Below are 12,637 nucleotides of genomic sequence, written 5' to 3'. Positions count from 1 at the left end.
CCAAGAGGAAGATTTCAATGTCTAAGACAAGTGGTAGTCTATTGTGTGCATTCATATGCCCTTCTAAAATAACTAAAGCCCAAAAGTTAGGCCAAATTAATAATAGTGCTCTGACTGGTTCACTTGTACAGGTTTAATCATCTTTACTTCTTCCACCAATTTCTTCCAGTTATTATTAGAAACACTTATGGTTTTGTTATATGTGTTTGCAAAGCCGTGTTTTTAATTGATATGATCCTTTGATGTTTCCACATTTTTCAGATTGGTCTTTGACTCTCTGACATACTCATTATGGTTTCCTGTACTTACCATTCTCTGTAACATCTTTAAAGCCTAGTCTTTTTCATTTCATAGGCAAAGACTAAAGCAAAAAAAAAAAAAATAGGAAATGGCCTTGTAGAAACTCCTCAACATTCTTCCGTCTGTAAACTGTTCTTACCTTATTTCAGGAGGGCAACACAAAACACTGCGTCATACCAAAAGTGACTCAAACATTTCAACAGTGGACTTTTTATAGTGTGTTTAGTTCCCTCCTAAATAATTTAAAACAAAAGTAAAACTACAGGATATTAAGATGTACTACACTTCTGTTATCTTATTCCTCTTTGCTCTTTAATATATGATTTTAAGTCATTCAAACAATGACACTTTAAATCATAAACTATAGTAGTTCTTCTATTTAGATGAATAAATTCCAGGCAATACCATAAAACTAAATATCTCAAAAGACTTTCCTTATTGCTTCTGCAACCTGTTTGTTTAATGCAGAGCTTTGTTTCCCATCTGTATTTGGATCACCAATTATTCCTGGAAAAAAACTCAGAATATAGGGGCCTGATTAGACTCACGTTCTCACGGCTCATTTCCTCTACAGGACATTCAATTTGCTTCAGGATCTATAAAATTGGGACCTTGATACACTCAAGTTTTAATATTGACCTCCTTCATACCTTGGGCCACAACAATATCATTATATTGGCCTTAGTTCTCATACGAAATCAGGCTTTGAAAATTGTTTGGACCATCCTTATTATCTTTGCATTACATCTGGGTGTATGCCAGCCAGTAGTTAAAGCTGAAACTCTATTTCATGATTATCATATGGACTGCATACTGGCCTGCCTTTGCAGAATTGTTTTACTAATTTAGCTTCATAAATTATAAAGGCTGGCTTCATCTTTTTGATTGTTCTCCTAAGGGTTTATCTTTCTTAGATAAATGTCTGCCGATTGAGTCTAGACCAACTGACATAAAGTAAAGTATCACTGGACTGGGGGCATACTTTGACCATTAATTCCTTATAACTGTAGGACAAATTAGCTTTACTTGCTTCTAATTCTTTTAATTAAATTATATAGAAATACGTTTTCGGCTGTTTTTCTGATTAAATATCCTTAGATGGATCTAATTCAGAGTCAATATTTACACCTGTGGGGCATATAAATTAATAATGACATAAGAATTATTGATAATAATGTATCTAGTTAACCACTTGCAATCAGTTTCACTTAGCCCAGGTGCTGATGCATGGCCTTTTGAACACCCACTGACTTGTCATTGTGAAAATTCCAGTTGATTTTAGTTGTTTGCATCTTTGAAGAGGACATTTGTGCCTAATTTGGCTTCAGTCTATATTTTAATTTTACCAGTACAGTGTGCATTGTTTTACCACTGGGATATCTTATTTATCAGAGCCCAACATTTACACCCACCACACCCAACATGATGGTAGTTTAAATCTGACATCTGGAAACAATCATCACTATGGGAAAGTGAACAAGAGATGGTTTAAAACTTCATGGTCTTGATTTGCTGCATTTGCTGCTTGTAAACTAGGCCATTGTCCAGTATTACACATTCATGTTTTTGCTGGGGGAAAAACTGAAGAAAACTTATTGTCAAACAATTGCAAAAAACTATACAAGACATCTTTTGCCTGCAAATCAATTTGCACTAGTCATGCATGTGAAACATGATCCATTATGGGTAATATAAGATGGTTGTGATAAGAAACATACCAATTTGATTCTTCCTCAATCTTTATTTCAGTTTTCACATTTAAAAAAGTGAAGGAAACTGCATTTGTTCCCCTCCTTAATTTTACATAGTTGTGCAAAATTCTTTTTGTAATATGGACTAGAGCAAACATGTGCAAATTTGATATGATCTTCCCAAAAGTGAATGAAAAGTAAAGTTTTGTATATACCCACCTGCTGGGCAAGTGAGAAGTGAGTTGTGATAGTTGCATTGCATGCTTTAACAATTATGCCAAATCGTTTAAGATTCAATTTTGTACTTTGGTAAACAGTTCAAAAGATAACTAAGGTCACCAGATATGAGATGTTAGCAGAATCTAGCATGGCCATGTGAGTCTTCTTGCATTTAAGAATAGCCTAATTTTAACACAACATATGGCCATGTGACAATTACCAGCAGCCAGAGTTACTGTTACCGGATGGGATCTTCATATGGAATGCCTCCTCTTAGGAGTAAAAAGTCTTGGAACAGATCAGTATCTATATAGAAAACAAAAGATCCAGCGACATATTATAGGCGGATGCATGCCAGGTGCATGACCCTACAAAATGATGCACTATTCACAAAACAAATAATGGTTCCCTTGGAGGAAGCTAATCAGCCCATCCTTCCTGTACAAAGAAACTGTACAGGTTTAAGAACAAAGTAACCAATTATATAATTACTGTTACATTTAGTCACTAGACAGATATTAAAAGTAAGTGTTCCAACAAACGGTGCTGTGAATAGGATATGTGACAAAGGTGAACAAAGAGGACACTGGTTATTACAATAATAAAGACCTAATGTTGACCTACTAAGTCAAACATTATAAGCAAACAGACTCAAAATTAGATTAAAGGTTTTATGACTAATATAAATATTAATTAAAGTGAAAAATGCGTGGGCATTTCGACCGCCAGCTCAGTTGCTCTCCAACAGGGTCTTCTTCAGGACAAACAAGGTAGCAACCTCTCTTGGAACTTTCACATAATCGGGTAAACCTCTTGTCAAGTATTCTATACTAGCAGGAAAAAAAATCTGAATCCACTGAGGCTATCATGAATGATCAAAAGTTATTTGTTTGTGTTGGAGCTTCCAGACACTGTGTTTTCATATACGGTCTTTGAATTTGACAACATTCTTTTTGATTCTTTAGTTTACACCCCTACTGTTGTTTTATTCCACTGCCTCTTAAATGTTGAGTTATATGCCAAAATTTTGTGTTTTCAGAATTGGTTTATTGTAAAGTTTGGAGCAAAAATGGCAAGTATCGCATCATGAAAAAATAAAAAAATAAAAAAATGTAGGTGTCTAAGAAAGATGCATTAAAAATGGTAACACACTTTCAAGTGGAGTTTTCCTTCTACCTGCAGCTCCTGCACATTAGTAGTGAGTAAGCTTTGGTTACTATGTTTCGTGCTGCAAAGCTGCACTACAGCACTGGAAGAAAAAAATGTAAAATAATGAAATAAGGTCAGTCACCTTAGTAAAATAAGAGAAAACAATACCAACATTTCTAGACTTGGGTTTTCTGGAAAATAAGTACAAAATAATTGGATGGTGCCCAGGAGGGAACATGTCTTTTAAACAAATTCAGCACCAGACGTTTTTTTTCTTATTTTGTCTAGGTGCATTTTTATGATATATTTGTTTTTTTAAGTCATTAACTTCATAAAAAGGTTTTTTATATAACGTTTTGTTATTTCTGTATTCACAAATGAACAACATGCTATTTTTCAGTTGGTAATTTTAATTCCATTCACTAGTTAGGTTATATATGTTATTTTACCTACGGTAGATTGTGTATACTTTCAGAGTTGATTGTCCCAACTTACATTTGTTACACGTATGTGTGTATGATTCTGTGATGTGGATCCAATCTCATGGTGGCACATATTCCAATGGCACTCTGAATGCCTCCTCCAAATGATTTAGGAATGAACTCTTTATATATGGTTGATACTTTACAATATCTCTACTCTGGCTCAGTACCTCACACTCTGCCTAAGACTTTACTCACATACACCAAGCTTCAACCTACACCCTTTCAGTTATACACAAGAAGGGTGCCTGGGAACCTGATGAAAATCAGAGAACTTGTGTGACCGTGTCAGGGTATATGAATAATACATATGGAGTAGCTACTTACTCAATCATTTAAAATAAAATATGCTTTTGGCATAGCAAGGGGTATGAAAAAAGACTGTATAAACAGCAATACAGTACATTCAGTGGCTGTGAATTCACGTTGTCCGCAGTGATGCGGGAGATGGTCTTGACCAGTGGTTCATCTTCTTTTTTTCCAACGTAAATGGTTTATATATTTCCAGCTTCCCCTCTGGGTCAGAATGAGTGCTCCTTGCAAAATATTTTAGCTCAGTTCACCTTGGCACCGTGATCTGGCCATGGATTGTATCACACAATGTATAAGAATGGAACCTTTTTATCAACTGCTGTGAGCCAAAGCATATACTTAGCCCCAGTATCACAGACTCTGGGGATACATTTTAAACATTCGATTCGACATTGTGAAGCACCACATAACATTGTTATTTTATTTTGAGTGTATAATATATGTATTATCCAAGTTTGTTGATGTAGTTTTGTCATTGATCTTTCACTTGTAAAATAAAATTAATATACCTGCGCCTGTAAATGACGAGTTAGGAGTAAATGCCTGTACAGTAAGCTTCTGATAAAAGTATATTTGTATATGGAAAGAAATGCTTTTAATTTATTTTATGTTTGTTGCATTGTTAAATCTTATTGTCCATATGTAGATGCTGTAACGTAAGCTATTTTTTCACTGTAACTGCAGCGTGAGAAGGTAGCATATTGTTCCATGTCATTATGGCCGGCTTTAAGTGGTGAAACAGTGAAGTACAACTTTCACTACCAGTGTATTAGCTTGTTTATGTTCTTTCAAAATATGAAAATTGTCACAGCAACCTAAGGACATATTAAAAAAATCACATTACAATTGTGTATAGTTCTTTAAAAAATTTGCACTGATTAGTTAAATTGAGGCACCTTTTAAAGAGTGGCAAGTTAGATACAGAAGGCAAAGAAGAGATACTGGCAGATATCCAGCACATGGAGCTCTAATTGGCCGAAATGCCCAAACAGTCTAAACTGCCTGAACTGCTGCAAACTAATAATTTCACGATAATTCATGGACCATTGTGAAATTACTGTCTACATGTCATCTTTGTTTCTTTTTCAGGGCTGGACTGGTACCCAAAATCAGCTCTGGCAAAAATGTTCAAACCAGCCCTTAACTATAGGAGGCTGCAGCTAGACTGACAAGCAGTCAATGTTGGATTATGGTGGCCCATTAGCTCCCTAGCAGCCTGTAGATCACCAAGAAGATGCCAGAATAGCACAATGGCATCAGGGTTGGGGTTAGGGCAGGGATGTGAGGGGTTGGGGTTAGGGGAGGGCTTTGAGTGATGAAGTGCGGCATACAGGGAAAATAGGAGGAACAAGAACGTGTGATGGTCAGATGATGATATCCAGGAAAGAGGGAGATAAGAGTTGAACAAGAGGGATGAGAGGCCTGAGGAGCACACAGGAAGATGGTGGAACATGAGGGGTGGTAGGAGGGAGAAAGAAGCACACAGCAAAAAAGAAGGGGTGCGAGAGGCGTGTGAGGAAGGTGTAGGTGAATAGACAAGGAGGTCCGAAGGGAAAGAGAAAACATTAAGGAGAAGTAATTGGGGTTTGCAGGTGATAGGAAGGAGGAGCAAAACACAAAGAAGTTGTATGTGGAGAGGGAGCCAGCAGAAACAAGAGGTGAAGTGGAAGGAGCCAAGCATAGAGGAACTGACAGATGTGGTTATTAAACAGTCCTTCATCCATTTTGATGCAAGCACTCGATTGGAGGAGGAAAGATCCACCATAAATGCCAATAGCACCAAATGAGAAATGCTCCTTTGGAGTGAGCCAATATGTGAATGACAAAGTCTCAAGCCACTGGCAGAAACAGACTGGCAAAAAAAGGCAATGGTTGAAAGGGGTGGACTCAAACCCTACTGTATTACCCCAGTTTTTGAAAGGACATAGGTTTGTTTGAGCGCTGTCAAAACCCACACTTAGATACAGATCCATTCTTGTTGATGAATTGCTTTTGTCTAGTTGACTTTGGCAAGATGAGGCTACAAATGCTTGATCAGTGCACCCTAGATACCTCTGACTTTACATCGTACTGGTATTGTTTTCATACTTTATTTGACCATTACCATTAACAAATGCAATGTTTTGCCATGAGCACCATTGGTGTCATCTAGGCATAAATGTAAATGTAAATGTCATGGTACTTATAGAGCGCACTGTCACCAGACGGTCACCTTGCGGTGTCGCCTATGCGGTTTCCTGACGCTGATACTCATACCGCTGTGGAACCCCTCCTGGCTTTCCCTGTGAAGTGTCCACTCCTGGGCACCCCCAGGGTGAAGCCAGGCATCCTTAGCGCTGTTGGGGCCGGTGTGGAGGCTAAGCAAGCTATTGCCCAGAGTTGCAGCGTGGGGCACCGAGGCGAGAATTAACAGGTCCGAGGAATTTGAGCCCGAGACCCCGCCAAAGCGGGAATTGAACCCTGGTCAGAAGTCTGCATCAGGGTCTGCCGCTCTAACCATTGAGCCACACTCCTCCGCATAAACGTCTGCAGTACAGCTGACCTGGAAGGTTGGATGCTACTATATCGAGGTTAGCAATATCTGCAGCATAACTATCACATCCACTATAATGTCACGGTAAGTGTATAAAAGTAAGTATACATTTACAATTCTTCACTCCACATCTACTTACCTTGATGAAACAGTGGTAGTCAATATAGTGGATGCAATATTTTTGTCATGTGACGTATCTCACGCTGTCTGGTGACCCTTCTTCTGGAATGATAGGCAAATGTTGGTGCCACTGAACTTTCATCCTAACCTCATAAACGCTACATGATTTGATACATAACGCCCAATTGTTTTGAATCTAACTGATGATTGTGTGCATCACTGATCTGCCAGAAGGGACCTACTTTATTCCCGTGCCTACAAAATAGAACCTCGCACAGCTGTGCGAAGTCCGTGTAATCCTTTGGCAGAGTTAATTTGCAATTATAGAATGCGCTGTTCTTGGCACACTTACAACAATAACATGGCAATTATTAGACGTGATATCCACCCGTTATGTTACTTTGATAATCACAGAGAGGCATTCCCAAATGCTTAAAAAGTACTTTAGGCAGAACGAAACACGTCGGACATTATCTCTATATTCCTGATCACTGCCCTTCTTGTTATGCATGATAAAGAACTGTAAATAGAAAGCAATAGCCCTAATAATGAATAATTAACATTGCTGTGCGTCTACAGGCACCGTTTTGTTTCAACAATTTATCTCATAAATATAATAAATATTTCACTGATGTGTGGATACGTCACCCCCGTTTTTGGGAAACACAATGCAATCAATCTTATTCATGAGAGAAACATTCTAGGAACCAATTAACCAGCTTGCTTACCAGAAATGTCAAATGTGTATCTCATTACAATCAGGATTCGATCATCACTATGAAATGCTTTTATACAGTATCATTAAAATTCAAGTAATGTCTTTACATTTTTGACATGTGCTTACCAGTAAAACAAGAATAGTGAAAAAAATGCATAAATACTGCAGTCGAGTGAGAATTCAAAAATGGAAAAATAAAAGGAGATCTCTGACATAAAGACGTCTAATAAAATTCAGCTTCTTCTTTCACTTTATTTATCTTATTTATGTTTCTCACTGAGATTTTTACAGTGTGGAGGTAGACAAAAGGACAGTGGAAAGCTTTTCACAGAACTAAGGGGTGGTGTGGCTCCAAAATTGCTAGCGCCCCGCTGCGACGGTTTAAAAATTTAGGGATTCACTGTATTCACAAGAATACTGCACACCCCTGCATTCCGCCTAGCCCTGGCACTAAATCTAGCTGCCTAGCGCTAAAGCAGGCACCTTTGCACCATAGGGCAAGGGTGTCTGCGTTGCAGGAAATGATTGTTCATGTGCAGGATAATGGCAATTTGTAACTTCTGTATGTGCTGCTTTGTGCAGCACACATAGAAGTTGTAACTCATCATTTTTAAATGATTGTTTATGTGCAATAATGGAAACCTTCCTGCACATGAACAATCACTAATGGTGATAAGCTCTTTCTATGATTGCTGCAGAATGCAGCACACATAGAAACTGCAAAAATAAGGAGAAATTAATAATTTCTTCTCTTTTCACTAGGTTAAAACTAGGTTTTCCCTGGTCTTATTTTTGGTGCTTCCCCATATTTACTCCACCCTTGTAAAATAAGGGGCAGCGTCAAAAGCAATGGGTGTTTGCTGCAGAATGCCCAACGCAACACGCATTCTCCCCCCCTTTCACACTACGTGCTGCGTGAAAAGGGGCCTTATTTACAAGGCGGCGTTAAGCTACATTAAGTGGCTTAACACCACCTTCTAAATAAGGCAAAGGGCTTATCGCCACCAGAACGCTATAAAAAGTGACGTTCTGGTGCCGATAAGCTCATGTAAATATGGCCCCTCAGTTTTAAAATGTTAGGCAAGAGTTATTATTCCAATGGTTTGGAAAGGTGAGAAATAAAACTGTTGACTTGGAAGGTGGAAACTGAAGAGATGATACGTCAATATTTTTCTGAAGACTAAGATCTGGTATTAGCCTTATGTTGTTCTGGGACATTTCCACTTCTGGAAAATGCTTGTCATATTGTTTTTTTTGGTTTTGGGGGTATCGGAGTAGATTGTTAAGTGATTCTTGTGTTCTTATTGCCTCTTGTAGTTTGCCCTTTAGTTAGATTGGAAAGATAGAGAAGAAGGTTTTATGTATTACTAGCTTACCCGTCGCGCGTTGCTGTGATCTCAGAAGAAGGGAAATTCAAGGAAACTTGTTATGATAACATTCAATTTACATTGTGTCATTTTTATTGAAACTTATTCATTTTAATATGGAAAACATTTCAAAGTGTCGTTTTAATTCTATTTATTTATTTGAGTGTTTGTGGATACATGGTATTTTTTGTTTTTCCGACTGGTGCGTACACGAATAAATCAGAAGGTTTTCCGACGCGCGAGCTGGCCACATACAGTTGTCCATGTGAGAAGCACGGATTCTCCAAATGGAGTCCACACACTTGCAGCGATTGTCCCTGTGCTTTGTTGATGGTCATTGCAAAAGCGAGTCGCACCGGAAACTGTAAACGTTTGAATTCAAATGGCATATGTGTTGGGGTCATTGGAATACGTGGCAACAGTACATCTTCCCCCTTGAATTTCCCATTCAAAGTTGTAGCTTCGATGACAATGTTAATAATCTTTTTCAGCGAAAGTCTTGTACCGTTGCAAAGTCGTGGTGGATTGATGTTTCGGAGAAGAATGATAGGCACGCCAATTTTCAATCTCAAAATGTGCAGTGGCATACTGGGCAAATCCAGTGAATTCAAGAATTCCGTTGGGTAATTGTTAAAGTCAAAAAGGCTTTATTTCGATAAAAAGTTATCATAAAAGCAACACAGAAATCACAATGCAACAATTTTAAAAGCAACCGTGAACGTGCAATAAAGGTTTAACCTATTTAAAAAAAGTTGACAAAACAGTACATTAGGCAATCAATTTAAAAGAAAATTTAAACAGTCAATATTAGCCTTTTAGTTCATTTAGTTTTTACAAATTTGCATAGCAGTTCATAAGGCAGTTCATTTAAACAGTAAATTTAAAATAAAATTAAACAGTCAATTTTAGCCTTTTGGTTCGAATGGACCAAGCCCATGATAAAAATTTGGCTAAGGCACAAACGTAAGTTGCACGGCTGTCAGACATTAGTATCCTGATTGCAGCCGCGTGGCTCCTAGTACCCAGCTGCCGACATAAGTTTTTGAGCCAAACCCTCCTGGGTATTGTATACTCTCTGCACTCGAACATAAAATGTGCCAATGACTCTGGTTTATCTAGGCATGCTGGGCAAAGCTCTGTAATTTGTACACGAGATTTCCAACGTGAAGTAAAAGAATAGAGGGGAAGAGTTCCTATTCTAAATTTGAAGTACAAAGCCCTATCGAAAGGTTTTTCAATAATGTCAAGGTACACTTCCCGTTTAGGTTGATCTTTGAACTTCAGGAAGTCCTCCGTAAGTCTACCCGTGGTGGTACTAATGTTCCTCTGAAAAAGGATCCAGTCCCAATAAAGTTTCTTAAGAGCTAACTTCGGGGGTGAGGTTCTATTTGCCCATGCTTCGTTCAGGCCCAAGTTTACTAGCAGCACCTTCATATCCCTCAACCATTTAATTTTGTGCCACCCTGGTAGTGACATAATTTGTGCTAGGCCTTGCGCATATCTGCTGAGTTCCTCCACACGCCACAGGCGTGCCCATAGCAATAGTGGACGGAATTTTGCAAGGTCATCAATTGGGCGGCAGCCTAAATCCAACATTAGCGGGACTGTAGGAGTACCCTGCGGGAGAGACATAATCGCTCTACAAAATTTCCTCTCTGATCTTGGCAAAGCGTCAGTAATGGATGACCCCCAAAGTTCGGCACCATAGAGAGCAGAACTAACCCCTTTGGCCGAATAGATCTCAAGGACTGTAGCTATTGGTCTTATTATACAGGATCGTTGTTCTTTCAGGAGAGCTCCTGTGATCCTCTTATGAGTTAACAGCATTTTGTCCAAGTGTGGGGTCCATTCCATTTTGTGTGAAAGGCGTATCCCGAGATAGTCGAAGACCTCTACCCTCTCCAAAAGTTCAGCGTTCAGGGTAGGAGAGCGGACTTGTTGTTTGGGAGGGTTCAACACAAGATATTTAGTTTTCCTTGTGTTGATTACCAGGCCACGTTTGGTGCAAAAGGATTGAAAGTTGTCTAGGAGCCTTTGGAGGCCTATGGGGGTTTTAGAGATTAAAAGCGTATCGTCCGCGAAGAGGAGGGTTGGTATACGTTCGCCAGCCAGGGATGGTTCATCTGAAGGATGGTTCCGAAGATGCTCAACCACCCCATTGATGTAAAGGGAAAAGAGGGTGGGAGCTAGCACACATCCCTGGCGGACACCTCTCTCAACCGGGATACTATTTGTTTTTTCCCCCCCTGGGCCCCACCTAACCTGGGCAAAACTATTTTCATGTAACCTAACAAGTAGGGATAGCAAGTAGTGGGGCAACCCCACATCAGCCAGTACACTCCATAGGGTCTCCCTGGGTACAAGGTCAAAGGCAGTCTTTAAATCGATAAACGCGAGATAAAGACTGCCCTTGCCTATGACCACAACTTTCCAATACACCATCATGAGTCTAAAAGCTTGTTCAATTGTCCCGGTACCCACTCTAAAGCCCGCCTGATAGTCAGAAAGGATTTTGTTTTCTTCTATCCAGTTTAAAATTCTGACCAGCAGAACCTTGCCGACTACTTTGTGACTGATATCTAACAGGCTAATGGGCCTATAATTAGATGGATCATCTCTGGAGCCTTTTTTATAAATAGGGACCACCTCGGCCCCTTTCCACGAAGAGGGGATAGGGGCGCCCCTACAGATAGCAACGAGTAGGGAGTGGATCAGTTTCCCCCACTTCATAATATCAGATTTCAAGAGGTCGCCAGGGATGCCGTCCGGACCAGCAGCTTATTGGGGAATGATAGTGCTTATTGCATAGTCCACTTCCTTAGTTGTAAAATCAAAGTCATTAGGCTGAATGTCCCAAATTGGGGGGAACAATAGTGGAGCCACCACCCCCCCATCAGGATCACAAGGAACAGTAGGAGTGAGATGATCATCTTGACGGGTATAAAGCTTTGAAAAGTGTTTGACCCACGCCTGACTTGGGATGTTGCAAGTTATCAGGTCACTATCTGGCCTATTACGAGCTCTTATAGTATCCCAAAACCATTTTGAATCTTTCTTAGAGCTAGCTTCTTTAAGGGTAGACCAATAGGCCTCTTCCCACTCCTTTTTTGCTAGCCCCAGTGTTCTCTTGTGTTCTTTCCTGGCTATCTGTATTAGAGGTTGGGACTTGCCCTTAACGGCCTCAGTTAGCCTAGTCTTAGCTTTCCTACATGCTACCGTGTACCAATCATGTATCCCTTTAGATTTGTTCTGGGACATATTCTTCCCTGTAGTACCCTTTACCCAAAAAACTTCCCCTATAGCCTTTACAGCTGCTTCAAAAATGGGTGTTGCCCTATCTGCTACCGTGACTAGATCAATAGTGTTGATCTCTGCTTGTGAGGCTATAAGGACCTCTTCTATGGTGGAAAGTTTGTCAGCATTGCTGGCAACTTTGTTCCACTTTAAGCGTCTTCCACAGGAGGAGACAGTGACCCTATGTGTACATTTAGGTGGTGCTAACAATGCTCCATTAAACCAGGGATTCGTGATGATTAAGGAAAGCGAATTATGGTCGCTCTCCACAGTCGGTATAATTACCATATCTTCAACCGAACTCCAGAGCCCCAAGTCCAACAGAATATAGTCAATCCTCGAGGTATGACCAACCCTGTTGAACGTTGGAGCGCCCATCCGGTCAGAAGATGTACGGCCATTAGTGGCTCTTAACCCAAACTCCAAAGTCAGTGCATTTAACTGCACTGCAC

This window comes from Lissotriton helveticus, chromosome 2_1, assembly GCF_964261635.1.
Source record: "Lissotriton helveticus chromosome 2_1, aLisHel1.1, whole genome shotgun sequence".
In the NCBI taxonomy this organism is placed as follows: domain Eukaryota; kingdom Metazoa; phylum Chordata; class Amphibia; order Caudata; family Salamandridae; genus Lissotriton; species Lissotriton helveticus.
Note: the sequence above shows the minus strand (reverse complement) of the source record.